At 49.0% G+C, this 21,317-nt stretch overlaps 27 non-coding genes and 32 pseudogenes across 27 annotated transcripts; all 59 read left to right on the top strand.

The window, feature by feature from the left end:
• The first annotated feature begins 32 nt into the window (after positions 1 to 32).
• LOC143946487 (5S ribosomal RNA) lies at positions 33 to 151 on the top strand (annotated as a pseudogene).
• A 109-nt stretch (positions 152 to 260) lies between these two features.
• Positions 261 to 379, top strand: LOC143954909 (5S ribosomal RNA). Its single transcript, XR_013269767.1, has one exon. It is a non-coding gene; the product is annotated as a 5S ribosomal RNA (ribosomal RNA).
• A 109-nt stretch (positions 380 to 488) lies between these two features.
• On the top strand, positions 489 to 607 carry LOC143944912 (5S ribosomal RNA; annotated as a pseudogene).
• A 109-nt stretch (positions 608 to 716) lies between these two features.
• LOC143951938 (5S ribosomal RNA) lies at positions 717 to 835 on the top strand. Its single transcript, XR_013267163.1, has one exon. It is a non-coding gene; the product is annotated as a 5S ribosomal RNA (ribosomal RNA).
• Positions 836 to 944: 109 nt separating this feature from the next.
• On the top strand, positions 945 to 1,063 carry LOC143952926 (5S ribosomal RNA). The gene has a single exon (XR_013268056.1). It is a non-coding gene; the product is annotated as a 5S ribosomal RNA (ribosomal RNA).
• Positions 1,064 to 1,389: 326 nt separating this feature from the next.
• LOC143944828 (5S ribosomal RNA) lies at positions 1,390 to 1,508 on the top strand. Its single transcript, XR_013265063.1, has one exon. It is a non-coding gene; the product is annotated as a 5S ribosomal RNA (ribosomal RNA).
• A 109-nt stretch (positions 1,509 to 1,617) lies between these two features.
• Positions 1,618 to 1,736, top strand: LOC143944144 (5S ribosomal RNA). Its single transcript, XR_013265000.1, has one exon. It is a non-coding gene; the product is annotated as a 5S ribosomal RNA (ribosomal RNA).
• A 108-nt stretch (positions 1,737 to 1,844) lies between these two features.
• LOC143949043 (5S ribosomal RNA) lies at positions 1,845 to 1,953 on the top strand (annotated as a pseudogene).
• Positions 1,954 to 2,062: 109 nt separating this feature from the next.
• Positions 2,063 to 2,182, top strand: LOC143943904 (5S ribosomal RNA; annotated as a pseudogene).
• Positions 2,183 to 2,291: 109 nt separating this feature from the next.
• LOC143949593 (5S ribosomal RNA) lies at positions 2,292 to 2,400 on the top strand (annotated as a pseudogene).
• A 109-nt stretch (positions 2,401 to 2,509) lies between these two features.
• On the top strand, positions 2,510 to 2,638 carry LOC143949578 (5S ribosomal RNA; annotated as a pseudogene).
• Positions 2,639 to 2,748: 110 nt separating this feature from the next.
• Positions 2,749 to 2,867, top strand: LOC143944758 (5S ribosomal RNA; annotated as a pseudogene).
• Positions 2,868 to 2,976: 109 nt separating this feature from the next.
• On the top strand, positions 2,977 to 3,095 carry LOC143953155 (5S ribosomal RNA). The gene has a single exon (XR_013268263.1). It is a non-coding gene; the product is annotated as a 5S ribosomal RNA (ribosomal RNA).
• A 109-nt stretch (positions 3,096 to 3,204) lies between these two features.
• On the top strand, positions 3,205 to 3,333 carry LOC143948764 (5S ribosomal RNA; annotated as a pseudogene).
• Positions 3,334 to 3,443: 110 nt separating this feature from the next.
• On the top strand, positions 3,444 to 3,562 carry LOC143946229 (5S ribosomal RNA; annotated as a pseudogene).
• Positions 3,563 to 3,671: 109 nt separating this feature from the next.
• Positions 3,672 to 3,790, top strand: LOC143953156 (5S ribosomal RNA). The gene has a single exon (XR_013268264.1). It is a non-coding gene; the product is annotated as a 5S ribosomal RNA (ribosomal RNA).
• Positions 3,791 to 3,899: 109 nt separating this feature from the next.
• LOC143954469 (5S ribosomal RNA) lies at positions 3,900 to 4,018 on the top strand. The gene has a single exon (XR_013269458.1). It is a non-coding gene; the product is annotated as a 5S ribosomal RNA (ribosomal RNA).
• A 109-nt stretch (positions 4,019 to 4,127) lies between these two features.
• LOC143947225 (5S ribosomal RNA) lies at positions 4,128 to 4,246 on the top strand (annotated as a pseudogene).
• A 109-nt stretch (positions 4,247 to 4,355) lies between these two features.
• On the top strand, positions 4,356 to 4,474 carry LOC143953502 (5S ribosomal RNA). The gene has a single exon (XR_013268578.1). It is a non-coding gene; the product is annotated as a 5S ribosomal RNA (ribosomal RNA).
• A 109-nt stretch (positions 4,475 to 4,583) lies between these two features.
• LOC143947623 (5S ribosomal RNA) lies at positions 4,584 to 4,702 on the top strand. Its single transcript, XR_013265321.1, has one exon. It is a non-coding gene; the product is annotated as a 5S ribosomal RNA (ribosomal RNA).
• Positions 4,703 to 4,811: 109 nt separating this feature from the next.
• LOC143954839 (5S ribosomal RNA) lies at positions 4,812 to 4,930 on the top strand (annotated as a pseudogene).
• Positions 4,931 to 5,039: 109 nt separating this feature from the next.
• Positions 5,040 to 5,158, top strand: LOC143943619 (5S ribosomal RNA; annotated as a pseudogene).
• Positions 5,159 to 5,267: 109 nt separating this feature from the next.
• On the top strand, positions 5,268 to 5,386 carry LOC143946824 (5S ribosomal RNA; annotated as a pseudogene).
• Positions 5,387 to 5,495: 109 nt separating this feature from the next.
• Positions 5,496 to 5,614, top strand: LOC143954797 (5S ribosomal RNA). Its single transcript, XR_013269752.1, has one exon. It is a non-coding gene; the product is annotated as a 5S ribosomal RNA (ribosomal RNA).
• Positions 5,615 to 5,723: 109 nt separating this feature from the next.
• LOC143944384 (5S ribosomal RNA) lies at positions 5,724 to 5,842 on the top strand (annotated as a pseudogene).
• Positions 5,843 to 5,953: 111 nt separating this feature from the next.
• On the top strand, positions 5,954 to 6,072 carry LOC143946188 (5S ribosomal RNA; annotated as a pseudogene).
• Positions 6,073 to 6,181: 109 nt separating this feature from the next.
• LOC143954862 (5S ribosomal RNA) lies at positions 6,182 to 6,300 on the top strand (annotated as a pseudogene).
• Positions 6,301 to 6,409: 109 nt separating this feature from the next.
• Positions 6,410 to 6,528, top strand: LOC143953920 (5S ribosomal RNA). Its single transcript, XR_013268958.1, has one exon. It is a non-coding gene; the product is annotated as a 5S ribosomal RNA (ribosomal RNA).
• A 109-nt stretch (positions 6,529 to 6,637) lies between these two features.
• Positions 6,638 to 6,756, top strand: LOC143945738 (5S ribosomal RNA; annotated as a pseudogene).
• A 108-nt stretch (positions 6,757 to 6,864) lies between these two features.
• Positions 6,865 to 6,983, top strand: LOC143954930 (5S ribosomal RNA; annotated as a pseudogene).
• A 109-nt stretch (positions 6,984 to 7,092) lies between these two features.
• On the top strand, positions 7,093 to 7,211 carry LOC143946859 (5S ribosomal RNA; annotated as a pseudogene).
• A 109-nt stretch (positions 7,212 to 7,320) lies between these two features.
• LOC143948720 (5S ribosomal RNA) lies at positions 7,321 to 7,439 on the top strand (annotated as a pseudogene).
• A 109-nt stretch (positions 7,440 to 7,548) lies between these two features.
• On the top strand, positions 7,549 to 7,667 carry LOC143943446 (5S ribosomal RNA; annotated as a pseudogene).
• Positions 7,668 to 7,776: 109 nt separating this feature from the next.
• Positions 7,777 to 7,895, top strand: LOC143953076 (5S ribosomal RNA). Its single transcript, XR_013268191.1, has one exon. It is a non-coding gene; the product is annotated as a 5S ribosomal RNA (ribosomal RNA).
• Positions 7,896 to 8,004: 109 nt separating this feature from the next.
• Positions 8,005 to 8,123, top strand: LOC143944762 (5S ribosomal RNA; annotated as a pseudogene).
• A 109-nt stretch (positions 8,124 to 8,232) lies between these two features.
• On the top strand, positions 8,233 to 8,352 carry LOC143947893 (5S ribosomal RNA; annotated as a pseudogene).
• A 109-nt stretch (positions 8,353 to 8,461) lies between these two features.
• Positions 8,462 to 8,580, top strand: LOC143950151 (5S ribosomal RNA). The gene has a single exon (XR_013265580.1). It is a non-coding gene; the product is annotated as a 5S ribosomal RNA (ribosomal RNA).
• A 109-nt stretch (positions 8,581 to 8,689) lies between these two features.
• LOC143953892 (5S ribosomal RNA) lies at positions 8,690 to 8,808 on the top strand. Its single transcript, XR_013268932.1, has one exon. It is a non-coding gene; the product is annotated as a 5S ribosomal RNA (ribosomal RNA).
• Positions 8,809 to 8,917: 109 nt separating this feature from the next.
• LOC143944406 (5S ribosomal RNA) lies at positions 8,918 to 9,036 on the top strand (annotated as a pseudogene).
• Positions 9,037 to 9,145: 109 nt separating this feature from the next.
• LOC143954770 (5S ribosomal RNA) lies at positions 9,146 to 9,264 on the top strand. The gene has a single exon (XR_013269728.1). It is a non-coding gene; the product is annotated as a 5S ribosomal RNA (ribosomal RNA).
• A 109-nt stretch (positions 9,265 to 9,373) lies between these two features.
• Positions 9,374 to 9,492, top strand: LOC143944135 (5S ribosomal RNA; annotated as a pseudogene).
• A 109-nt stretch (positions 9,493 to 9,601) lies between these two features.
• On the top strand, positions 9,602 to 9,720 carry LOC143946016 (5S ribosomal RNA). The gene has a single exon (XR_013265171.1). It is a non-coding gene; the product is annotated as a 5S ribosomal RNA (ribosomal RNA).
• Positions 9,721 to 9,829: 109 nt separating this feature from the next.
• LOC143947447 (5S ribosomal RNA) lies at positions 9,830 to 9,948 on the top strand (annotated as a pseudogene).
• Positions 9,949 to 10,276: 328 nt separating this feature from the next.
• LOC143944607 (5S ribosomal RNA) lies at positions 10,277 to 10,395 on the top strand (annotated as a pseudogene).
• Positions 10,396 to 10,721: 326 nt separating this feature from the next.
• LOC143954006 (5S ribosomal RNA) lies at positions 10,722 to 10,840 on the top strand. Its single transcript, XR_013269036.1, has one exon. It is a non-coding gene; the product is annotated as a 5S ribosomal RNA (ribosomal RNA).
• Positions 10,841 to 10,949: 109 nt separating this feature from the next.
• LOC143945028 (5S ribosomal RNA) lies at positions 10,950 to 11,068 on the top strand (annotated as a pseudogene).
• Positions 11,069 to 11,177: 109 nt separating this feature from the next.
• LOC143950385 (5S ribosomal RNA) lies at positions 11,178 to 11,296 on the top strand. The gene has a single exon (XR_013265792.1). It is a non-coding gene; the product is annotated as a 5S ribosomal RNA (ribosomal RNA).
• Positions 11,297 to 11,405: 109 nt separating this feature from the next.
• On the top strand, positions 11,406 to 11,524 carry LOC143946857 (5S ribosomal RNA; annotated as a pseudogene).
• A 109-nt stretch (positions 11,525 to 11,633) lies between these two features.
• On the top strand, positions 11,634 to 11,752 carry LOC143945228 (5S ribosomal RNA; annotated as a pseudogene).
• A 109-nt stretch (positions 11,753 to 11,861) lies between these two features.
• On the top strand, positions 11,862 to 11,980 carry LOC143954508 (5S ribosomal RNA). The gene has a single exon (XR_013269493.1). It is a non-coding gene; the product is annotated as a 5S ribosomal RNA (ribosomal RNA).
• A 109-nt stretch (positions 11,981 to 12,089) lies between these two features.
• On the top strand, positions 12,090 to 12,208 carry LOC143953443 (5S ribosomal RNA). The gene has a single exon (XR_013268525.1). It is a non-coding gene; the product is annotated as a 5S ribosomal RNA (ribosomal RNA).
• Positions 12,209 to 12,317: 109 nt separating this feature from the next.
• LOC143950792 (5S ribosomal RNA) lies at positions 12,318 to 12,436 on the top strand. The gene has a single exon (XR_013266126.1). It is a non-coding gene; the product is annotated as a 5S ribosomal RNA (ribosomal RNA).
• Positions 12,437 to 12,545: 109 nt separating this feature from the next.
• LOC143943537 (5S ribosomal RNA) lies at positions 12,546 to 12,664 on the top strand (annotated as a pseudogene).
• Positions 12,665 to 12,773: 109 nt separating this feature from the next.
• Positions 12,774 to 12,892, top strand: LOC143951341 (5S ribosomal RNA). The gene has a single exon (XR_013266622.1). It is a non-coding gene; the product is annotated as a 5S ribosomal RNA (ribosomal RNA).
• Positions 12,893 to 13,001: 109 nt separating this feature from the next.
• On the top strand, positions 13,002 to 13,120 carry LOC143952366 (5S ribosomal RNA). Its single transcript, XR_013267550.1, has one exon. It is a non-coding gene; the product is annotated as a 5S ribosomal RNA (ribosomal RNA).
• A 109-nt stretch (positions 13,121 to 13,229) lies between these two features.
• LOC143951101 (5S ribosomal RNA) lies at positions 13,230 to 13,348 on the top strand. The gene has a single exon (XR_013266404.1). It is a non-coding gene; the product is annotated as a 5S ribosomal RNA (ribosomal RNA).
• A 109-nt stretch (positions 13,349 to 13,457) lies between these two features.
• LOC143952215 (5S ribosomal RNA) lies at positions 13,458 to 13,576 on the top strand. Its single transcript, XR_013267413.1, has one exon. It is a non-coding gene; the product is annotated as a 5S ribosomal RNA (ribosomal RNA).
• Positions 13,577 to 13,685: 109 nt separating this feature from the next.
• On the top strand, positions 13,686 to 13,804 carry LOC143954267 (5S ribosomal RNA). The gene has a single exon (XR_013269274.1). It is a non-coding gene; the product is annotated as a 5S ribosomal RNA (ribosomal RNA).
• A 109-nt stretch (positions 13,805 to 13,913) lies between these two features.
• LOC143948392 (5S ribosomal RNA) lies at positions 13,914 to 14,022 on the top strand (annotated as a pseudogene).
• The last annotated feature ends 7,295 nt before the right edge of the window (positions 14,023 to 21,317 follow it).

Raw genomic sequence — 21,317 nt, forward strand, 5'->3', positions numbered from 1 at the left:
TGTCAAGAGAGTTGTAAGTAGGGTGCTAGATTGCCTACGGCCACATCACCCTGAATGCGCTCGATCTCGCCTGATCTTGGTTGCTAAGCAGGGTCGGGCCTGGTTAGTACCTGGATGGGAGACCGCCTGGAAAAACTAGGTGCCGTAGGCTTTTTTCCATTATGTTGTTGGCTTTGGCGACCTGCTGTATTTTTCCTCTCGATTGCCTGAGGTGACCACCTTGGCTTTTGTCAAGAGAGTTGTAAGTAGGGTGCAAGATCGCCTACGGCCACATCGCCCTGAATGCGCTCGATCTCGTCTGATCTCGGATGCTAAGCAGGGTCGGGCCTGGTTAGTACCTGGATGGGAGACCGCCTGGGAATACCAGGTGCCGTAGGCTTTTTTCCATTATGTTGTTGGCTTTGGCGACCTGCTGTATTTTTCCTCTCGATTGCCCGAGGTGACCACCTTGGCTTTTGTCAAGAGAGTTGTAAGTAGGGTGCAAGACCGCCTACGGCCACATCACCCTGAATGCGCTCGATCTTGTCTGATCTCGGATGCTAAGCAGGGTCGGGCCTAGTTAGTACCTGGATGGAAGACCGCCTGGGAATACCGGGTGCTGTAGGCTTTGTTCCATTATGTTGTTGGCTTTGGTGACCTGCTGTATTTTTCCTCTCGATTGCCCGAGGTGACCACCTTGGCTTTTGTCAAGAGAGTTTTAAGTAGGGTGCAAGATTGCCTACGGCCAAATCACCCTGAATGCGCTCGATCTCGTCTGATCTCGAATGCTTAGCAGGGTTGGGCCTGATTAGTACCCGGATGGGAGACCGCCTGGGAATACCAGGTGCCGTAGGCTTTTGGCCATTATGTTGTTGGCTTTGGCGACCTGCTGTATTTTTCCTCTCGATTGCCCGAGGTGACCACCTTGGCTTTTGTCAAGAGAGTTTTAAGTAGGATGCAAGATTGCATACGGCCACATCACCCTGAATGCGCTTGATCTCGTCTGATCTCGGATGCTAAGCAGGGTCGGGCCTGGTTAGTACCTGGATGGGAGACCGCCTGGGAATACCAGGTGCTGTAGGCTTTTTTCCATTATGTTGTTGGCTTTGGCGACCTGCTGTATTTTTCCTCTCAGTTGCCCGAGGTGTCCACCTTGGCTTTTGTCAAGATAGTTGTAATATAATCCAAGATCGCCTACGGCCACATCAACCTGAATGCGCTCCATCTCGGATGCTAAGCAGGGTCAGGCCTGGTTAGTACCAGGATGGGAGACCGCCTGGGAATACCAGGTGCCGTTGGCTTTTTTCCATTATGTTGTTGGCTTTGGCGACCTGCTGTATTTTTCCTCTCGATTGCCCGAGGTGACCACCTTGGCTTTTGTCAAGAGAGTTGTAAGTAGGGTGCAAGACCGCCTACGGCCACATCACCCTGAATGCGCTCGATCTCGTCTGATCTCGGATGCTAAGCAGGGTCGGGCCTGGTTAGTACCCGGATGGGAGACCGCCTGGGAATACCAGGTGCCGTAGGCTTTTTTCCATTATGTTGTTGGCTTTGGCGACCTGCTGTATTTTTCCTCTCGATTGCCCGAGGTGACCACCTTGGCTTTTGTCAAGAGAGTTGTAAGTAGGGTGCAAGATCGCCTACGGCCACATCACCCTGAATGCGCTCGATCTCGTCTGATCTCGGATGCTAAGCAGGGTCGGGCCTGGTTAGTACCTGGATGGGAGACCGCCTGGGAATACCAGGTGCTGTAGGCTTTTTTCCATTATGTTGTTGGCTTTGGCGACCTGCTGTATTTTTCCTCTCGATTGCCCGAGGTGTCCACCTTGGCTTTTGTCAAGATAGTTGTAATATAATCCAAGATTGCCTACGGCCACATCACCCTGAATGCGCTCCATCTCGGATGCTAAGCAGGGTCAGGCCTGGTTAGTACCAGGATGGGAGACCGCCTGGGAATACCAGGTGCCGTAGGCTTTTTTCCATTATGTTGTTGGCTTTGGCGACCTGCTGTATTTTTCCTCTCGATTGCCCGAGGTGACCACCTTGGCTTTTGTCAAGAGAGTTGTAAGTAGGGTGCAAGATCGCCTACGGCCACATCACCCTGAATGCGCTCGATCTCGTCTGATCTTGTGATGCTAAGCAGGGTCGGGCCTGGTTAGTACCCGGATGGGAGACCGCCTGGGAATACCAGGTGCCGTAGGCTTTTTTCCATTATGTTGTTGGCTTTGGCGACCTGCTGTATTTTTCCTCTCGATTGCCCGAGGTGACCACCTTGGCTTTTGTCAAGAGAGTTGTAAGTAAGGTGTAAGATTGCCTACGGCCACATTTCCCTGAATGCGCTTGATCTCGGATTGTAAGCAGGGTCGGGCCTGGTTAGTACCTGGATGGGAGACCGCCTGGGAATACCAGGTGCCGTAGGCTTTTTTCCATTATGTTGTTGGCTTTGGCGACCTGCTGTATTTTTCCTCTCGATTACCCGAGGTGACCACCTTGGCTTTTGTCAAGAGAGTTGTAAGTAGGGTGCAAGATCGCCTACAGCCACATCACCCTGAATGCGCTTGATCTCGTCTGATCTCGTCTGATCTCGGATGCTAAGCAGGGTCGGGCCTGGTTAGTACCTGGATGGGAGACGGCCTGGGAATACCAGGTGCCGTATCCTTTTTTTCCATTATGTTGTTGGCTTTGGCGACCTGCTGTATTTTTCCTCTCGATTGCCCGAGGTGACCACCTTGGCTTTTGTCAAGAGAGTGTTAAGTAGGGTGCAAGATTGCCTATGGCCACATCACCCTGAATGCGCTCGATCTCGTCTGATCTCGGATGCTAAGCAGGGTCGGGCCTGGTTAGAACCTGGATGGGAGACCGCCTGGGAATACCAGGTGCTGTAGACTTTTGGCCATTATGTTGTTGGCTTTGGCGACCTGCTGTATTTTTCCTCTCTGTTGCCCGAGGTGACCACCTTGGCTTTTGTCAATAGAGTTGTAAGTAGGGTGCAAGATCGCCTACGGCCACATCACCCTGAATGCGCTCGATCTCGTCTGATCTCGGATGCTAAGCAGGGTCGGGCCTGTTTAGTGCCTGGATGGGAGACCGCCTGGGAATACCAGGTGCCGTAGGCTTTTTTCCATTATGTTGTTGGCTTTGGCGACCTGCTGTATTTTTCCTCTCGATTGCCCGAGGTGACCACCTTGGCTTTTGTCAAGAGAGTTGTAAGTAGGGCGCAAGATCGCCTACGGCCACATCACCCTGAATGCGCTTGATCTCGTCTGATCTCGTCTGATCTCGGATGCTAAGCAGGGTCGGGCCTGGTTAGTACCTGGATGGGAGACGGCCTGGGAATACCAGGTGCCGTATCCTTTTTTTCCATTATGTTGTTGGCTTTGGCGACCTGCTGTATTTTTCCTCTCGATTGCCCGAGGTGACCACCTTGGCTTTTGTCAAGAGAGTGTTAAGTAGGGTGCAAGATTGCCTATGGCCACATCACCCTGAATGCGCTCGATCTCGTCTGATCTCGGATGCTAAGCAGGGTCGGGTCTGGTTAGAACCTGGATGGGAGACCGCCTGGGAATACCAGGTGCTGTAGACTTTTGGCCATTATGTTGTTGGCTTTGGCGACCTGCTGTATTTTTCCTCTCTGTTGCCCAAGGTGACCACCTTGGCTTTTGTCAATAGAGTTGTAAGTAGGGTGCAAGATCGCCTACGGCCACATCACCCTGAATGCGCTCGATCTCGTCTGATCTCGGATGCTAAGCAGGGTCGGGCCTGTTTAGTGCCTGGATGGGAGACCGCCTGGGAATACCAGGTGCCGTAGGCTTTTTTCCATTATGTTGTTGGCTTTGGCGACCTGCTGTATTTTTCCTCTCGATTGCCCGAGGTGACCACCTTGGCTTTTGTCAAGAGAGTTGTAAGTAGGGTGCAAGATCGCCTACGGCCACATCACCCTGAATGCGCTTGATCTCGTCTGATCTCAGATGCTAAGCAGGGTCGGGCCTGGTTAGTACCTGGCTGGGAGACAGCCTGGGAATACCAGGTGCCGTAGGCTTTTTTCCATTATGTTGTTGGCTTTGGCGACCTGCTGTATTTTTCCTCTCGATTGCCCGAGGTGACCACCTTGGCTTTTGTCAAGAGAGTTGTAAGTAGGGTGCAAGATCACCTACGGCCACATCACCCTGAATGGGCTCGATCTCGTCTGATCTCAGATGCTAAGCAGCGTCGGGCCTGGTTAGTACCCGGATGGGAGACCGCCTGGGAATACCAGGTGCCGTAGGCTTTTTTCCATTATGTTGTTGGCTTTGACGACCTGCTGTATTTTTCCTCTCGATTGCCCGAGGTGACCACCTTGGCTTTTGTCAAGAGAGTTGTAAGTAGAGTACAAGATCGCCTACGGCCTCATCACCCTGAATGCGCTCAATCTCGTCTGATCTCGGATGCTAAGCAGGGTTGGGCCTGGTTAGTACCCGGATGGGAGACCTCCTGGGAATACCAGGTGCCGTAGGCTTTTTTCCATTATGTTGTTGGCTTTGGCGACCTGCTGTATTTTTCCTCTCGATTGCCCGAGGTGACCACCTTGGCTTTTCTCAACAGAGTTGTAAGTAGGGTGCAAGATCGCCTACGGCCACATCACCCTGAATGCGCTCGATCTCGTCTGATCTCGGATGCTAAGCAGGGTCGGGCCTGGTTAGTACCTGAATGGGAGACCGCCTGGGAATACCAGGTGCCGTAGGCTTTTTTCCATTACGTTGTTGGCTTTGGCGACCTGCTGTATTTTTCCTCTCGATTGCCCGAGGTGACCACCTTGGCTTTTGTCAAGAGAGTTGTAAGTAGGGTGCAAGATCGCCTACGGCCACATCACCCTGAATGCGCTTGATCTCGTCTGATCTCAGATGCTAAGCAGGGTCGGGCCTGGTTACTACCTGGCTGGGAGACCGCCTGGGAATACTAGGTGCCGTAGGCTTTTTTCCATTATGTTGTTGGCTTTGGCGACCTGCTGTATTTTTCCTCTCGATTGCCCGAGGTGACCACCTTGGCATTTGTCAAGAGAGTTGTAAGTAGGGTGCAAGATTGCCTGCGGCCACATCACCCTGTATGCGCTCGATCTCGTCTGATCTCGGATGCTAAGCAGGGTCGGGCCTGGTTAGTACCTGGATGGGAGACCGCCTGGGAATACCAGATGCCGTAGTCTTTTTTCCATTATGTTGTTGGCTTTGGCGACCTGCTGTATTTTTCCTCTCGATTGCCCGAGGTGACCACCTTGGCTTTTGTCAAGAGAGTTGTAAGTAGGGTGCAAAATTGCCTACGGCCACATCACCCTGAATGCGCTCAATCTCGTCTGATCTCGGATGCCAAGCAGCGTCGGGCCTGGTTAGTACCTGGATGGGAGACCGCCTGGGAATACCAGGTGCAGTAGGCTTTTTTCCCTTATGTTGTTGGCTTTGGCGACCTGCTGTATTTTTCCTCTCGATTGCCCGAGGTGACCACCTTGGCTTTTGTCAATAGAGTTGTAAGTAGGGTGCAAGATCGCCTACAGCCACATCACCCTGAATGCGCTCGATCTCGTCTGATCTCGGATGCTATGCAGGGTCGGGCCTGGTTAGTACCTGGATGGGAGACCGCCTGGGAATACCAGGTGCCGTAGGCTTTTTTCCATTATGTTGTTGGCTTTGGCGACCTGCTGTATTTTTCCTCTCGATTGCCCGAGGTGACCACCTTGGCTTTTGTCAAGAGAGTTGTAAGTATGGTGTAAGATTGCTTATGGCTACATCACCCTGAATGCGCTCGATCTCGTCTGATCTCGGATGCTAAGCAGGGTCGGGCCTTGTTAGTACCTGGATGGGAGACCGCCTGGGAATACCAGGTGCCGTATGCTTTTTTCCATTATGTTGTTGGCTTTGGCGACCTGCTGTATTTTTTTCCTCTCGATTGCCCGAGGTGACCACCTTGGCTTTTGTCAAGAGAGTTGTAAGTAGGGTGCAAGATCGCCTACAGCCACATCACCCTGAATCCGCTCGATCTCGTCTGATCTCGGATGCTACGCAGGGTCGGGTCTGGTTAGTACCTGGATGGGAGACCGCCTGGGAATACCAGGTGCCGTAGGCTTTTTTCCATTATGTTGTTGGCTTTGGCGACCTGCTGTATTTTTCCTCTCGATTGCCCGAGGTGACCACCTTGGCTTTTGTCAAGAGAGTTGTAAGTAGGGTGCAAGATCGCCTACGGCCACATCACCCTGAATGCGCTCGATCTCGTTTGATCTCATATGCTAAGCAGGGTCGGGCCTGGTTAGTACCTGGATGGGAGACCGCCTAGGAATACCAGGTGCCGTAGGCTTTTTTCCATTATGTTGTTGGCTTTGGCGACCTGCTGTATTTTTCCTCTCTATTGCCCGAGGTGACCACCTTGGCTTTTGTCAAGAGAGTTGTAAGTAGGGCGCAAGGTCGCCTACAGCCACAACACCCTGAATGCACTCGATCTCGTCTGATCTCGGATGCTAAGCAGGGTCGGGCCTGGTTAGTACCTGCATGGGAGACCGCCTGGGAATACCAGGTGCCGTAGGCTTTTTTCCATTATGTTGTTGGCTTTGGCGACCTGCTGTATTTTTCCTCTCTATTGCCCGAGGTGACCACCTTGGCTTTTGTCAAGAGAGTTGTAAGTAGGGTGCAAAATTGCCTACGGCCACATCACCCTGAATGCGCTCTATCTCGTCTGATCTCGGATGCTAAGCAGGGTCGGGCCTGGTTAGTACCTGGATGGGAGACCGCCTGGGAATACAAGGTGCCGTAGGTTTTTTCCATTATGTTGTTGGCTTTGGCGACCTGCTGTATTTTTCCTCTCGATTGCCCGAGGTGACCACCTTGGCTTTTATCAAGAGAGTTGTAAGTAGTGTGCAAGATCCCCTACGGCCACATCACCCTGAATGCGCTCGATCTCGTCTGATTTCGGATGCTAAGCAGGGTCGGGCTTGGTTAGTACCTGGATGGGAGACCGCCTGGGAATACCAGGTGCCGTAGGCTTTTTTCCATTATGTTGGTGGCTTTGGCGACCTGCTGTATTTTTCCTCTCGAATGCCCGAGGTGACCACCTTGGCTTTTGTCAAGAGAGTTGTAAGTAGGGGGCAAGATCGCCAACAGCCACATCACCCTGAATGCGCTCGATCTCGTCTGATCTCGGATGCTACGCAGGGTTGGGCCTGGTTAGTACCTGGATGGGAGACCGCCTGGCAATACCAGGTGCCGTAGGCTTTTTTCCATTATGTTGTTGGCTTTGGCGACCTGCTGTATTTTTCCTCTCGATTGCCCGAGGTGACCACCTTGGCTTTTGTCAAGAGAGTTGTAAGTAGGGTGCAAGGTCGCCTCCAGCCACAACAGCCTGAATGCACTCGATCTCGTCTGATCTCGGATGCTAAGCAGGGTCGGGCCTGGTTAGTACCTGGATGGGAGACCGCCTGGGAATACCAAGTTCCGTAGGCTTTTTTCCATTATGTTGTTGGCTTTGGCGACCTGCTGTATTTTTCCTCTCTATTGCCCGAGGTGACCACCTTGGCTTTTGTTAAGAGAGTTGTAAGTAGGGTGCAAAATTGCCTATGGCCACATCACCCTGAATGCGCTCGATCTTGTCTGATCTCGGATGCTAAGCAGGGTCAGGCCTGGTTAGTACCTGGATGGGAGACCGCCTGGGAATACCAGGTGCCGTAGGCTTTTTTCCATTATGTTGTTGGCTTTGGCGACCTGCTGTATTTTTCCTCTCGATTGCCCGAGGTGACCACCTTGGCTTTTGTCAAGAGAGTTGTAAGTAGGGTGCAAGTTCCCCTACGGCCACATCACCCTGGATGCGCTCGATCTCATCAGATCTCAGATGCTAAGCAGGGTCGGGCCTGGTTAGTACCTGGATGGGAGACCGCCTGGGAATACCAGGTGCCGTAGGCTTTTTTCCATTATGTTGTTGGCTTTGGCGACCTGCTGTATTTTTCCTCTCGATTGCCCGAGGTGACCACCTTGGCTTTTGTCAAGAGAGTTGTAAGTAGGGTGCAAACTTACCTACGGCCACATCACCCTGAATGCGCTCGATCATGTCTGATCTCGGATGCTAAGCAGGGTCAGGCCTGGTTAGTACCTGGATGGGAGACCGCCTGGGAATACCAGGTGCCGTAGGCTTTTTTCCATTATGTTGTTGGCTTTGGCGACCTGCTGTATTTTTCCTCTCGATTGCCCGAGATGACCACCTTGGCTTTTGTCAAGAGAGTTGTAAGTAGGGTGCAAGATCGCCTACGGCCACATCACCCTGAATGCGCTCGATCTCATCTGATCTCGCATGCTAAGCAGGGTCCGGCCTGGTTAGTACCTGGATATGGAGACCGCCTGGGAAAACCAGGTGCCGTAGGCTTTTATCCATTATGTTGTTGGCTTTGGCGACCCGCTGTATTTTTCTTCTCGATTGCCCGAGGTGACCACCTTGGCTTTTGTCAATAGAGTTGTAAGTAGAGTGCAAGATTGCCTACGGCCACATCACCCTGAATGCGCTCGATCTCGTCTGATCTCGGATGCCAAGCAGGGTCGGGCCTGGTTAGTACCTGGATGGGAGACCGCCTGGGAATACCAGGTGCCGTAGGCTTTTATCCATTATGTTGTTAGCTTTGGCGACCTGCTGTATTTTTCTTCTCGATTGCCCGAGGTGACCACCTTGGCTTTTGTCAAGAGAGTTGTAAGTAGAGTGCAAGATTGCCCACGGCCACATCACCCTGAATGCGCTCGATCTCGTCTGATCTCGGATGCTAAGCAGGGTCGGGCCTGGTTAGTACCTGGATGGGAGACCGCCTGGGAATACCAAGTGCCGTAGGCTTTTTTCCACTATGTTGTTGGCTTTGGCGACCTGCTGTATTTTTCTTCTCGATTGCCCGAGGAGACCACCTTGGCTTTTGTCAAGAGAGTTGTAAGTAGGGTGCAAGATCCCCTACGGCCACATCACCCTGAATGCGCTCGATCTCGTCAGATCTCAGATGCTAAGCAGGGTCGGGCCTGGTTAGTACCTGGATGGGAGACCACCTGGAAATACCAGGTGCCGTAGGCTTTTTTCCATTATGTCGTTGGCTTTGGCGACCTGCTGTGTTTTTCCTCTCGATTGCCCGAGGTGACCACCTTGGCTTTTGTCAAGAGAGTTGTAAGTAGGGTGCAATATTGCCTACGGCCACATCACCCTGAATACGCTCGATCTCGTCTGATCTCGGATGCTAAGCAGGGTCGGGCCTGCTTAGTACCTGGATGGGAGACCGCCTGGGAATACCAGGTGCAGTAGGCTTTTTTCCATTATGTTGTTGGCTTTGGCGACCAGCTGTATTTTTCCTCTCGATTGCCCGAGGTGACCACCTTGGCTTTTGTCAAGAGAGTTGTAAGTAGGGTGCAAGAGCGCCTACGGCCACATCACCCTGAATGCGCTCGATCTCGTCTGATCTCGGATGCTAAGCAGGGTCGAGCCTGGTTAGCACCTGGATGGGAGACTACCTGGAAATACCAGGTGCCGTAGGCTTTTTTCCATTATGTTGTTGGCTTTGGCGACCTGCTGTATTTTTCCTCTCGATTGCCCGAGGTGACCACCTTGGCTTTTGTCAAGAGAGTTGTAAGTAGGGTGCAAGATCGCCTACGGCCACATCACCCTGAATGCGCTCGATCTCGTCTGATCTCGGATGCTAAGCAGGGTCGGGCCTGGTTAGTACCTGGATGGGAGACCGCCTGGGAGTACCAGGTGCCGTAGGCTTTTTTCCATTATGTTGTTGGCTTTGGCGACCTGCTGTATTTTTCCTCTCGATTGCCCGAGGTGACCACCTTGGCTTTTGTCAAGAGAGTTGTAAGTAGGGTGCAAGATTGCCTACTGCCACAACACTCTGAATGCGCTCGATCTCGTCTGATCTCAGATGCTAAGCAGGGTCGGGCCTGGTTAGTACCTGGATGTGAGACCGCCTGGGAATACCAGGTGCTGTAGGCTTTTTTCCATTATGTCGTTGGCTTTGGCGACCTGCTGTGTTTTTCCTCTCGATTGCCCGAGGTGACCACCTTGGCTTTTGTCAAGAGAGTTGTAAGTAGGGTTCAAGATTGCCTACGGCCACATCACTCTGAATGCACTTGATCTTGTCTGGTCTCGCAGGGTCGGGCCTCGTTAGTACCTGGATGGGAGACCGCCTGGGAATACCAGGTGCCGTAGGCTTTTTTCCATTATGTTGTTGGCTTTGGCGACCTGCTGTATTTTTCCTCTCGATTGCCCGAGGTGACCACTTTGGCTTTTGTCAAGAGAGTTGTAAGTAGGGTGCAAGATCGCCTACGGCCACATCACCCTAAATGCTCTCGATTTCGTCTGATCTCGGATGCTAAATAGGGTCGGGCCTGGTTAGTACCTAGATGGGAGACCGCCTGGGAATACCATGTGCCGTAGGCTTTTTTCCATTATGTTGTTGGCTTTGGCGACCTGCTGCATTTTTCCTCTCGATTGCCCGAGGTGACCACCTTGGCTTTTGTCAAGAGAGTTGTAAGTAGGGTGCAAGATCGCCTATGGCCACATCACCCTGAATGCGCTCGATCTCGTCTGATTTCGGATGCTAAGCAGGGTCGGGCCTGGATGGGAGACCGCCTGGGAATACCAGGTGCCGTAGGCTTTTTTCCATTATGTTGTTGGCTTTGGCGACCTGCTGTATTTTTCCTCTCGATTGCCCGAGGTGACCACCTTGGCTTTTGTCAAGAGAGTTGTAAGTAGGGTACAAGATCGCCTACGGCAACATCACCCTGAATGCGCTCGATCTCGTCTGATCTCGGATGCTAAGCAGGGTCGGGCCTGGTTAGTACCTGGATGGGAGACCGCCTGGGAATACCAGGTGCCCTAGGCTTTTTTCCATTATGTTGTTGGCTTTGGCGACCTGCTGCATTTTTCCTCTCGATTGCCCGAGGTGACCACCTTGGCTTTTGTCAAGAGAGTTGTAAGTAGGGTGCAAGATCGCCTACGGCCACATCACCCTGAATGCGCTCGATCTCGTCTGATCTCGGATGCTAAGCAGGGTCGGGCCTGGTTGGTACCTGCATGGGAGACCGCCTAGGAATACCATGTGCCGTAGGCTTTTTTCCATTATGTTGTTGGCTTTGGCGACCTGCTGTATTTTTCCTCTCGATTTCCCGAGGTGACCACCTTGGCTTTTGTCAAGAGAGTTGTAAGTAGGGTGCTAGATCGCCTACGGCCACATCACCCTGAATGCGCTCGATCTCGTCTGATCTCGGATGCTAAGCAGGGTCGGGCCTGGTTAGTACCTGCATGGGAGACCGCCTGGGAATACCAGGTGCCGTAGGCTTTTTTCCATTATGTTGTTGGCTTTGGCGACCTGCTGTATTTTTCCTCTCGATTGCCCGAGGTGACCACCTTGGCTTTTGTCAAGAGAACTGTAAGTAGGGTGCAAGATCGCCTACGGCCACATCACCCTGAATGCGCTCCATCTCGTCTGATCTCGGATGCTAAGCAGGGTCGGGCATGGTTAGTACCTGGATGGGAGACCGCCTGGGAATTCCAAATGCCGTAGGCTTTTTTCCATTATGTTGTTGGCTTTGGCGACCTGTGGTATTTTTCCTCTCGATTGCCCAAGGTGACCACCTTGGCTTTTGTCAAGAGAGTTGTAAGTAGGGTGCAAGATCGCCTACGGCCACATCACCCTAAGTGCGCTCGATCTCGTCTGATCTCGGATGCTAAGCAGGGTCGGGCCTGGTTAGTACCTGGATGGGAGACCGCCTGGGAATACCAGGTGCCGTATCCTTTTTTCCATTATGTTGTTGGCTTTGGCGACCTGCTGTATTTTTCCTCTCGATTGCCCGAGGTGACCACCTTGGCTTTTGTCAAGAGAGTTGTAAGTAGGGTGTAAGATTGCCTATGGACACATCACCCTGAATGCGCTCGATCTCGTCTGATCTCGGATGCTAAGCAGGGTCGGGCCTGGTTAGTACCTGGATGGGAGATCGCCTGGGAATACCAGGTGCCGTAGGCTTTTTTCCATTATGTTGTTGGCTTTGGCGACCTGCTGTATTTTTCCTCTCGATTGCCCGAGCTGACCACCTTGGCTTTTGTCAAGAGAGTTGTAAGTAGGGTGCCAGATTGCCTACGGCCACATCACCCTGAATGCGCTCGATCTCGTCTGATCTCGGATGCTAAGCAGGGTCGGGCCTGGTTAGTACCTGGATGGGAGACCGCCTGGAAATAGCAGGTGCCGTAGGCTTTTTTCCATTATGTTGTTGGCTTTGGCGACCTGCTGTATTTTTCCTCTCGATTGCCTGAGGTGACCACCTTGGCTTTTGTCAAGAGAGTTGTAAGTAGGGTGCAAGATCGCCTACGGCCACATCACCCTGAATGCGCTCGATCTCGTCTGATCTTGGATGCTAAGCAGGGTCGGGCCTGGTTAGTACCTGGATGGGAGACCGCCTGGGAATACCAGGTGCCGTAGGCTTTTTTCCATTATGTTGTTGGCTTTGGCGACCTGCTGTATTTTTCCTCTCGATTGCCCGAGGTGACCACCTTGGCTTTTGTCAAGAGAGTTGTAAGTAGGGTGCAAGATAGCCTACGGCCACATCACCCTGAATGCGCTCGATGTCGTCTGATCTCGGATGCTAAGCAGGGTCGGGCCTGGTTAGTACCTGGATGGGAGACCGCCTGGGAATAACAGGTGCCGTAGGCTTTTGGCCATTATGTTGTTGGCTTTGGCGACCTGCTGTATTTTTCCTCTCGGTTGCCTGAGGTGACCACCTTGGCTTTTGTCAAGAGAGTTGTAAGTAGGGTGCAAGATCGCCTACGGCCACATCACCCTGAATGCGCTCGATCTCGTCTGATCTCGGATGCTAAGCAGGGTCGGGCCTGGTTAGTACCTGGATGGGTGACCGCCTGGGAATACCAGGTGCTGTAGGCTTTTTTCCATTATGTTGTTGGCTTTGGCGACCTGCTGTATTTTTCCTCTCGATTGCCTGAGGTGACCACCTTGGCTTTTGTCAAGAGAGTTGTAAGTAGGGTGCAAGATCGCCTACGGCCACATCACCCTGAATGCGCTCGATCTCGTCTGATCTCGGATGCTAAGCAGGGTCGGGCCTGGTTAGTACCTGGATGGGAGACGGCCTGGGAATACCAGGTGCCGTAGGCTTTTTTCCATTATGTTGTTGGCTTTGGTGACCTGCTGTATTTTTCCTCTCGATTGCCCGAGGTGACCACCTTGGCTTTTGTCAAGAGAGTTGTAAGTAGGACGTTAGATCGCCTACGGCCACATCACCCTGAATACGCTCGATCTCGTCTGATCTCGGATGCTAAGCAGGGTCGGGCCTGGTTAGTACCAGGATGGGAGACCGCCTGGGAATACCAGGTGCCATAGGCTTTTTTCCATTATGTTGTTGGCTTTGGCGACCTGCTGTATTTTTCCTCTCGATTGCCCGAGGTGACCACCTTGGCTTTTGTCAAGAGAGTTGTAAGTAGGGTGCAAGATAGCCTACGGCCACATCACCCTGAATGCGCTCGATCTCGTTTGATCTCGGATGCTAAGCAGGGTCGGGCCTGGTTAGTACCTGGATGGGAGACCACCTGGGAATACCATGTGCCGTAGGCTTTTTTCCATTATGTTGTTGGCTTTGGCGACCTGCTGTATTTTTCCTCTCAATTGCCCGAGGTGACCACCTTGGCTTTTGTCAAGAGAGTTGTAAGTAGGGTGCAAGATCGCCTACGGCCACATCACCCTGAATGCGCTCGATCTCGTCTGATCTCGGATGCTAAGCAGGGTCGGGCCTAGTTAGTACCTGGATGGAAGACCGCCTGGGAATACCGGGTGCTGTAGGCTTTTTTCCATTATGTTGTTGGCTTTGGTGACCTGCTGTATTTTTCCTCTCGATTGCCCGAGGTGACCACCTTGGCTTTTGTCAAGAGAGTTTTAAGTAGGGTGCAAGATTGCCTACGGCCACATCACCCTGAATGCGCTCGATCTCGGATGCTAAGCAGGGTCGGGCCTGTTTAGTACCTGGATGGAAGACCGCCTGGGAATACCGGGTGCTGTAGGCTTTTTTCCATTATGTTGTTGGCTTTGGTGACCTGCTGTATTTTTCCTCTCGATTGCCCGAGGTGACCACCTTGGCTTTTGTCAAGAGAGTTGTAAGTAGCGTGCAACATCGCCTACAGCCACATCACCCTGAATGCGCTCGATCTCGTCTGATCTCGGATGCTAAGCAGGGTCGTGCCTGGTTAGTACCTGGATGGGAGACCGCCTGGCAGGGGCGTAACTAGAAATCACAGGGCCCCATAGCAAAATGTTGTATGGGCCCCCCCCCAAAAAAAAAAAAACTAATGCCATTGAACAACAGATTACCACACCCATGTGGCACAGTACCCAGGCAACAGCTTATATTCATTTCGAACAACAAAGTATGCAGTATACTGTATGCAGCCCCTGAAGGACACAGATTGCTGACCTCCATCAGTACAGTGCAGACCCCCCAGCAGTACAGACACCCCCTACCTCAGTGCAGAACCCCAGCAGTACAGACACCCCCTACCTCAGTGCAGAACCCCAGCAGTGCGGACCCCCCTCACTAGTACAGACCCCCCAGCAGTGCAGACACCCCCCTAGTGCAGACACCCCCTCAGAGCAGGACCACCCCAGCAGTACAAATACCTCCCAGTGCAGACACCTCCCAGGCCAGACCACCCCCTCAGTGCAGACACCCCGCTCAGTGCAGACTCCCCCTCAGTGAATACCCCCCTCAGTAGTGCAGAGACCCCCACTCAGTGCAGGACCCCCCAGCAGTACAGACACCCCCTTATTACAGACACCCCCAGCATTGGAGACCCCCCTCTGTGCAGGACCCCCCAGCAGTGCAGACTCCCCACCTCAGTGCAGACCCCTTCAGTAGTGTGGACCCCCCTCAGTAGTGCAGGCTCCCCCCACAGTAGTACAGACCCCCCCACAGTAATGTAGACTCCCCCTCAGTGCAGACCCCTCAGTAGTGCAGACCCTCACCCTCAGTAGTGCAGACCCCCCTCCACAGAAATGTAGACTCCCCCTCAGTGCAGACCCCCCTATGTAGTGTAGACCCCCCTCAGTGCAGCTGACCCCCCTCAGTAGTGCAGACCCCCCTCAGTAGTGCAGACCCCTCTCAATGCAGGTCCCCCTCTCAGTAGTGCAGACCCCCCCTCAGTAGTGCAGACCCCCCTCAGTGCAGCAGACCCCCCCTCAATAGTGCAGACCCCCCTCAGTGCAGCAGACCCCCCCTCAGTAGTGCAGACCCCTCTCAATGCAGGTCCTCCCTCAGTAGTGCAGACCCCCCCTACATACCTTGCAGTCTGTGGGTTACTATGGTCGCACTCCGGTTGCCAAGGACAGGTGGTTGCTAAGCGACGCTAGGGTCCTTCCGAGTTACAGCTTGTACGCAGGTTTGATAGAGCAGAGAGCGTCCCTGCTGCTCAGCAGCGTGCGGGTGTAATTCTCAGTAATACCTGTAGATGGCAGTGTTGAGCCGATGACGTCACTGAGAATGTGTGCTTCAAGATTAAGAGAGTAACATATGATAAGTGCCGGGAGCGGTGGCGCCTCACGGTAGAAGCCGTCTCGGTGGGGCTGTTGGATTGGTCGTGTTGTCCATGAGTTCAAGCCTCGTGGGGAAATATGGCCAATCCACACAGCCCGTTTTTTTTTTTTCCTTCTTTAAAAAAATAAATAATATATATATATTTTTTATAAAATAAAAAACATAAATATAATAGAAAATATTATGTTTAAGGTTTTCATTTATTATTTTATACCCCTTTATTTACATTTTTATTCTAGAGCAGCCTAAATAATAATAATAAAAATTAAAAAATTAAAAAATATAATAATATATAAATATAAAATATAATAATAATAAATAAAAAATATAAATATAATATATATAATAGAAAATAAATAGAAAATAAAATATTATATATTGTATTTAAGGTTTTTATTATTTTATATGTCAATGTTATTTTATATGCCAATGTTATCATTGGCAATAAAAAACATAAATATAATATATATAATATAAAATAAAATAAAAATGTATATTTAAGGTTTTTATTTATTATTTTATACCCCTTTATTTACATTTTTATTTCTATATTTACTAATGATTATATTTATTATTTTTATGCACTCTTATTTATATTTGTTTTTATATGTGAGTGATTGTTTTATTTACACACACACCCTTATTTTTTCTTATATTTAATCCTTTTTCTTTTTTTGTGTTTAGACACCTTTATTTATTTTTATTTTTTGAAATGTGTTTAAGTTTTTTAAATAAACACAGAAAAAGAAAATGATAACATTGACAATAAACAAAAAGTTACATCACATATTCACAATCTTTTCTGCTTGATTTCATCACATTTATAGGATAATTATTTATAGTATAATTATTTATTTGCAGATTTTGTAAAAAAATTATTGCAGCATAATATATGTAAAAACATGTTGGAATAATTGTGTTGTAATAATTGCAGTTATTTATGAGGGAGAAATTCAATAATTATTTATCTCTATTTTTTTTATTATTTATTAAGTATATTTTATATTATATATATTATATGATTTTTATTTATTATTTTATACCCTTTTATTTAAATTTTTTATTTTTATATTTATTATTATTTTAATGTGATTGTTTTATTTACAAACCCTTATTTTTTTATATTTAACCACTTTGCACCAGCGCTATAGCCAAAAGACAGCTACAGTGCGGACACTAACTGCCGGGAGGGCGTCCCTGAACGTCCTCCTGTTTACTTCCGCAATGCGCACTCCCGCGAGCTCACATCGGGAAGTTCTGTGCTGGCCGTGTCCAAGGCACAGATTGCTGTAAATGGCCAATCGCAGCGGCCGTTTACAGCGTGATCGGCGTGTCCAATGAGAGATAATCTCATATGTAAACATATGAGATCATCTCTCATCACCGGCTCTCCCTCCTCACACAGAGACAGCGTGTGAGGAAGGAGAGATGAACCGCTTAGTCAGAGATGCAGCGGTTAGTGGGAAAAAATAAATAATAAATATAAAATATGAAAATAAAGTGCCCATCTGTCCCCACTGCCACCTCTCCCCACTGCCATCTGTCCCCACTACCACCTGTCAGTGCCATCTGCCCCCAGTGCCACCTGTCAGTGCCATCTGCCCCCAGTGCCGCCTGTCATCAGTGCCATCTGTCCCCAGTGTCACCTGTCGTCAGTGCCATCTGTCCCCAGTTCCACCTGTCGTCAGTGGCATCTGTCTCCAGTGTCATGTATAAGTGCCGTCTGTCATCAGTGCCATGTATAAGTGCCATCTGTCATCAGTGTCACATGTCATCAGTGCCACGTATTAGTGCCATCTGTCATCAGTGCCACGTATTAGAGCCATGTGTCATCAGTGCCACGTATTAGTGCCACGTGTCATCAGTGCCACGTATAAGTGGCATCTGTCATCAGTGCCACATATTAGTGCCATCTTCATCAGTGTCATGTGTCATCAGTGGCACGTATTAGTGCCATCTGTCATCAGTGCCACATCAGTGTCACGTGTCATCAGTGCCACGTATTAATGCCATCTGTCATCAGTGCCACGTTAGTGTCACATTTCATTGTCCTGGTGCTCCAGGGCCTTCAAAAGTGTAATAGGTAGTCAACAAGTTAGATATGTAATTTATGCTTCTAGAACACCTGATAGTGCTCCCTGCATGTTGGGCCTCTATAAGTGGCAAGGCTGTGGAAAAGTCCCACACATGTGGTATGGTAATACTCAGGAGGAGTAGCAGAATTTATTTTGGGGCATCATTTGTGGTATACACATGCCAAGTGAGAGAAATAACCTATTACAATAACAATTTAGTGGGAAAAAATAAAAATAAATAAAAAATCTTAATATTGCAAAGAATTGTGGGAAAAAATGACAACATCAAAAAGCTCACCATGCCTCTTACTAAATATCTTGGAATGTCTACTTTAACCACTTGAGATCCGCACTATAGCCAAATGACGGCTACAGCGCGGATCTCCTTTTCCGGGACTACGGCTATTGACGTAGTCCCGTGTACGAGCGGCCTGCGCGCCCCCTGAGGGGCGCGCGCGGCGCGCTCTGTGATCGGTGAGTCCATGAGACTCGCCTGATCACCGATCCGTGCAAGGGGTCGATCCCGACCCCTTATCACGTGATCAGCTGTCAGCCAATGACAGCTGATCAGGTGACATAACGGAGCCGGTAATCGGCTAGTATTCAGATAGTATTTAGAAAAAAAAAAGCCGATCACCGGCGGCCGTGATCGGGACATCAGTCCCGATCACGGCCAGCAATGCAAGCGCCCACCTGCCCCCTGCCAGTGCCCACCTGCCCCCTGCAGTGTCACCCTAATAAAAAGTAAGTGCCCCCCCGTCAGTGCCACCCAGCAGTGCCCATAGTGCCACCCAGCAGTGCCCACAGTGCCACCCAGCAGTGCCCACAGTGCCACCCAGCAGTGCCACCCACAGTGCCCACAATCTGCCTCAAAGGTGCTGCACCCCAGTGCCGCCCATCAGTGCCCAGCAGTGCCGCCCATCAGTGCCCAGCAGTGCCGCCCATCAGTGCCCAGCAGTGCCACCTATCAGAGCCACCTATCAGTGCCACCTATCAGTGCCCATCAGTCCCATCTATCAGTGGTACCTATCAGTGCCCATCCGTGCCACCCATCCGTGCCACCCATCCGTGCCACCCATCCGTGTTATCTTATCTGTGCCCATCTTTGCCCATCAGTGCCGCCTTATCTGTGCCCATCGGTGCCGCCTTATCTGTGCCTATTAGTGCCGCCTTAACTATGCCTATCAGTGCCCACCAGTGCAGCCTATCAGTTCCCACCAATGCAGCCTATCAGTGCCCACCAATGCAGCCTATCAGTGCCCACCAATGCAGCCTATCAGTGCCCACCAATGCAGCCTATCAGTGCCGCCTAATCAGCGCACTTCAATGAAGGAGAAAAATGACCCGTTTGCAAAATTTTATAACAAACTATTAAAACATGATTTATTTATTTATTTTTTTTGCATCTTTTTTTGTTTGTTTAGCAAAAAATAAAACTCCGAGCTGTAACTAAATACCACCAAAAGAAAGCTCTATTTGTGGGAAAAAAATGATAAAAATTTCATTTGGGTACAGTGTTGTATGCCCGCGCAATTGTCATTCAAAGTGCATCAGCGCTGAAAGCTGACAATTGGTCTGGGACTGAGGGGGGTTTAAGTGCCCAGTTTGCAAGTGGTTAAAAAAGGGGGTCATTTGGGGTGTATTTGTACTTTCCTGGCTTGTTCGGGTCTCAAGAAATGAGATCGGCCACCGGTGCATCAGATGTGATAAATTTTGTATGATTTGCACCACAGCTTTTAGACTCTCTAACTTTCACAAAGACCCAATAATAGCCAATAATTTGGGTTATTTTTACCAAAGATATGTAGCAGTATAAATTGTGGCCAAAATGTATGAAGACAAATTAATAATTTGCAAACTTTTATCACAGAAACAAAGAAAAATGTGTTTTTTTTCAACATTTTCTGTGTTTTTTCATTTATAACGCAAAAAATAAAAAACCCAGAGGTGGTCAAATACCACTAAAAGAAAGCTCTATTTGTGGGGAAAAAAGTATAAAAAATTAATTTGGGTACAGCAATACATGACTGAGTAATTGTCATTCAAAATGTGAGAGCACCGAAAGCTGAAAATTGGTCTGGGCAGGAGGGGTGTTTAAATACTCAGTTGTCAAGTGGTTAAGTTATTTCCATAAACACACAAAAAGAAAATGATAATATTGGCAAAAAAAAAAGGTACTGAATTTGCATAGAAAGCACATAGAGGTATGGCAGCCAGGATGTATTTTGCTATTATCAATAGCTCGCCCTTATTTATTTTTATTCATTATTTTATACACCCTTATTTATAGTTATTTTTATATTTATTAAGTATTTTAAATATTTATTTTTTTATACACGCTTATTTATTATATTATATATTTATTCATGAAATTTATTCATACGTATATATATATATATATATATATATATATATATATATATATATATTTATATTTTATATTTATATTATATGTTTTTTTAATTATTATCATTACTTAAATTTTTTTCTACACTCTTATTTATTTCTTTTATATTACTTTATTTGTTCATATTCATTTAACCCTTTTTTTCCATCACATATTCACAAACTTTTCTGTTTGATTTCATCGTATTTATAGGATAATTATTTGTAACATTGCATTGCAGATTTTTAAAAGATTGATTGCAGCATAATATATGCAAAAACATGTTGTAATAATTGTGTTGTAATAATTGCAGTTATTTATGAGGGACAAATTCAATAATTATTTGTATTTTTTTTTCTTTGTTTTAGCTTTAATTGGTAATACTTTTAAACAATAAACTGTATGAGCAGCACTGACCCCTGCTGGTTAAAGATAGATAAAGCATCCTCAGCTCACATGTGATGCTGCATATTCACCACACGAGGTCGCTCTGCTCAGAGCTCTGAGCCTGCCTTTTGCCATCCTGAATGTGTAAAGCAGAAGGTTGATGCTGATGATCAGCTCTAGTGAAGTGTCTGTGAGTGACATTTATCAGAGGAATTACTGACAGAATAAGGAACCTAACTGGTGCCAATCAGACTGCCAAAGCATTAGTGAGATGTTTTGGGTGCACAGGTGATCCCTTCCATCCCAATACTGGGTGACCTTCTGCTATAGATTTACAAATATTTGTAGATTTGTGATTAAAAAGTGAAGTTCTGCCCATCCTCCTCCCCTCTCCTCTACCGCTATAGCAACTTATTTTTTGGAGTGGGTTCCTTTTTCTGACAGGTACCCGCTCCCACTTCTGCTCCTCCCCCCTAGGTGAGAAAAGCCGAGGTTCTGCTTCCCCCTCCCCCACTCCCGCAGCCTCCTGGGACACGTCTCATGCCCTAGGAGTTGCGGGACCAGTGTGAAAGTGCAGTACATCTCGCACATGAGCAGTGGGGTGCCAGCTGTGGAACAGCAGGAAGTCACAGCCGGCTTCCCACAGTCAAGATGGCGGTGCTGGAGAACAGAAGACCAGCGAAGAAGCAGAGTTTACAACAAAAAAAGAAAAAATGAACTACTAAGACTAGAATCAGACATATGTGGGATGGGAAACACATGCTAATCTCACACGTTCCCCAACCTGCAGGAAATATGTGCTGCCCTTTAGCAGATGCACAGTGGATGTCATCACCTCTTAATCTCCCCCCACACATAGAAAAGCGCGGCGTGTTTTCAGGTACGCAAAACCACGAAGTCCGTCAGCACCGTACAGTTCTGTCT

The sequence above is a fragment of the Lithobates pipiens genome, unplaced genomic scaffold (assembly GCF_037356315.1).
Source record: "Lithobates pipiens isolate NorthernLeopardFrog02 unplaced genomic scaffold, aLitPip1_a1.2 Scaffold_30, whole genome shotgun sequence".
Taxonomy (NCBI): Eukaryota; Metazoa; Chordata; class Amphibia; order Anura; family Ranidae; genus Lithobates; species Lithobates pipiens.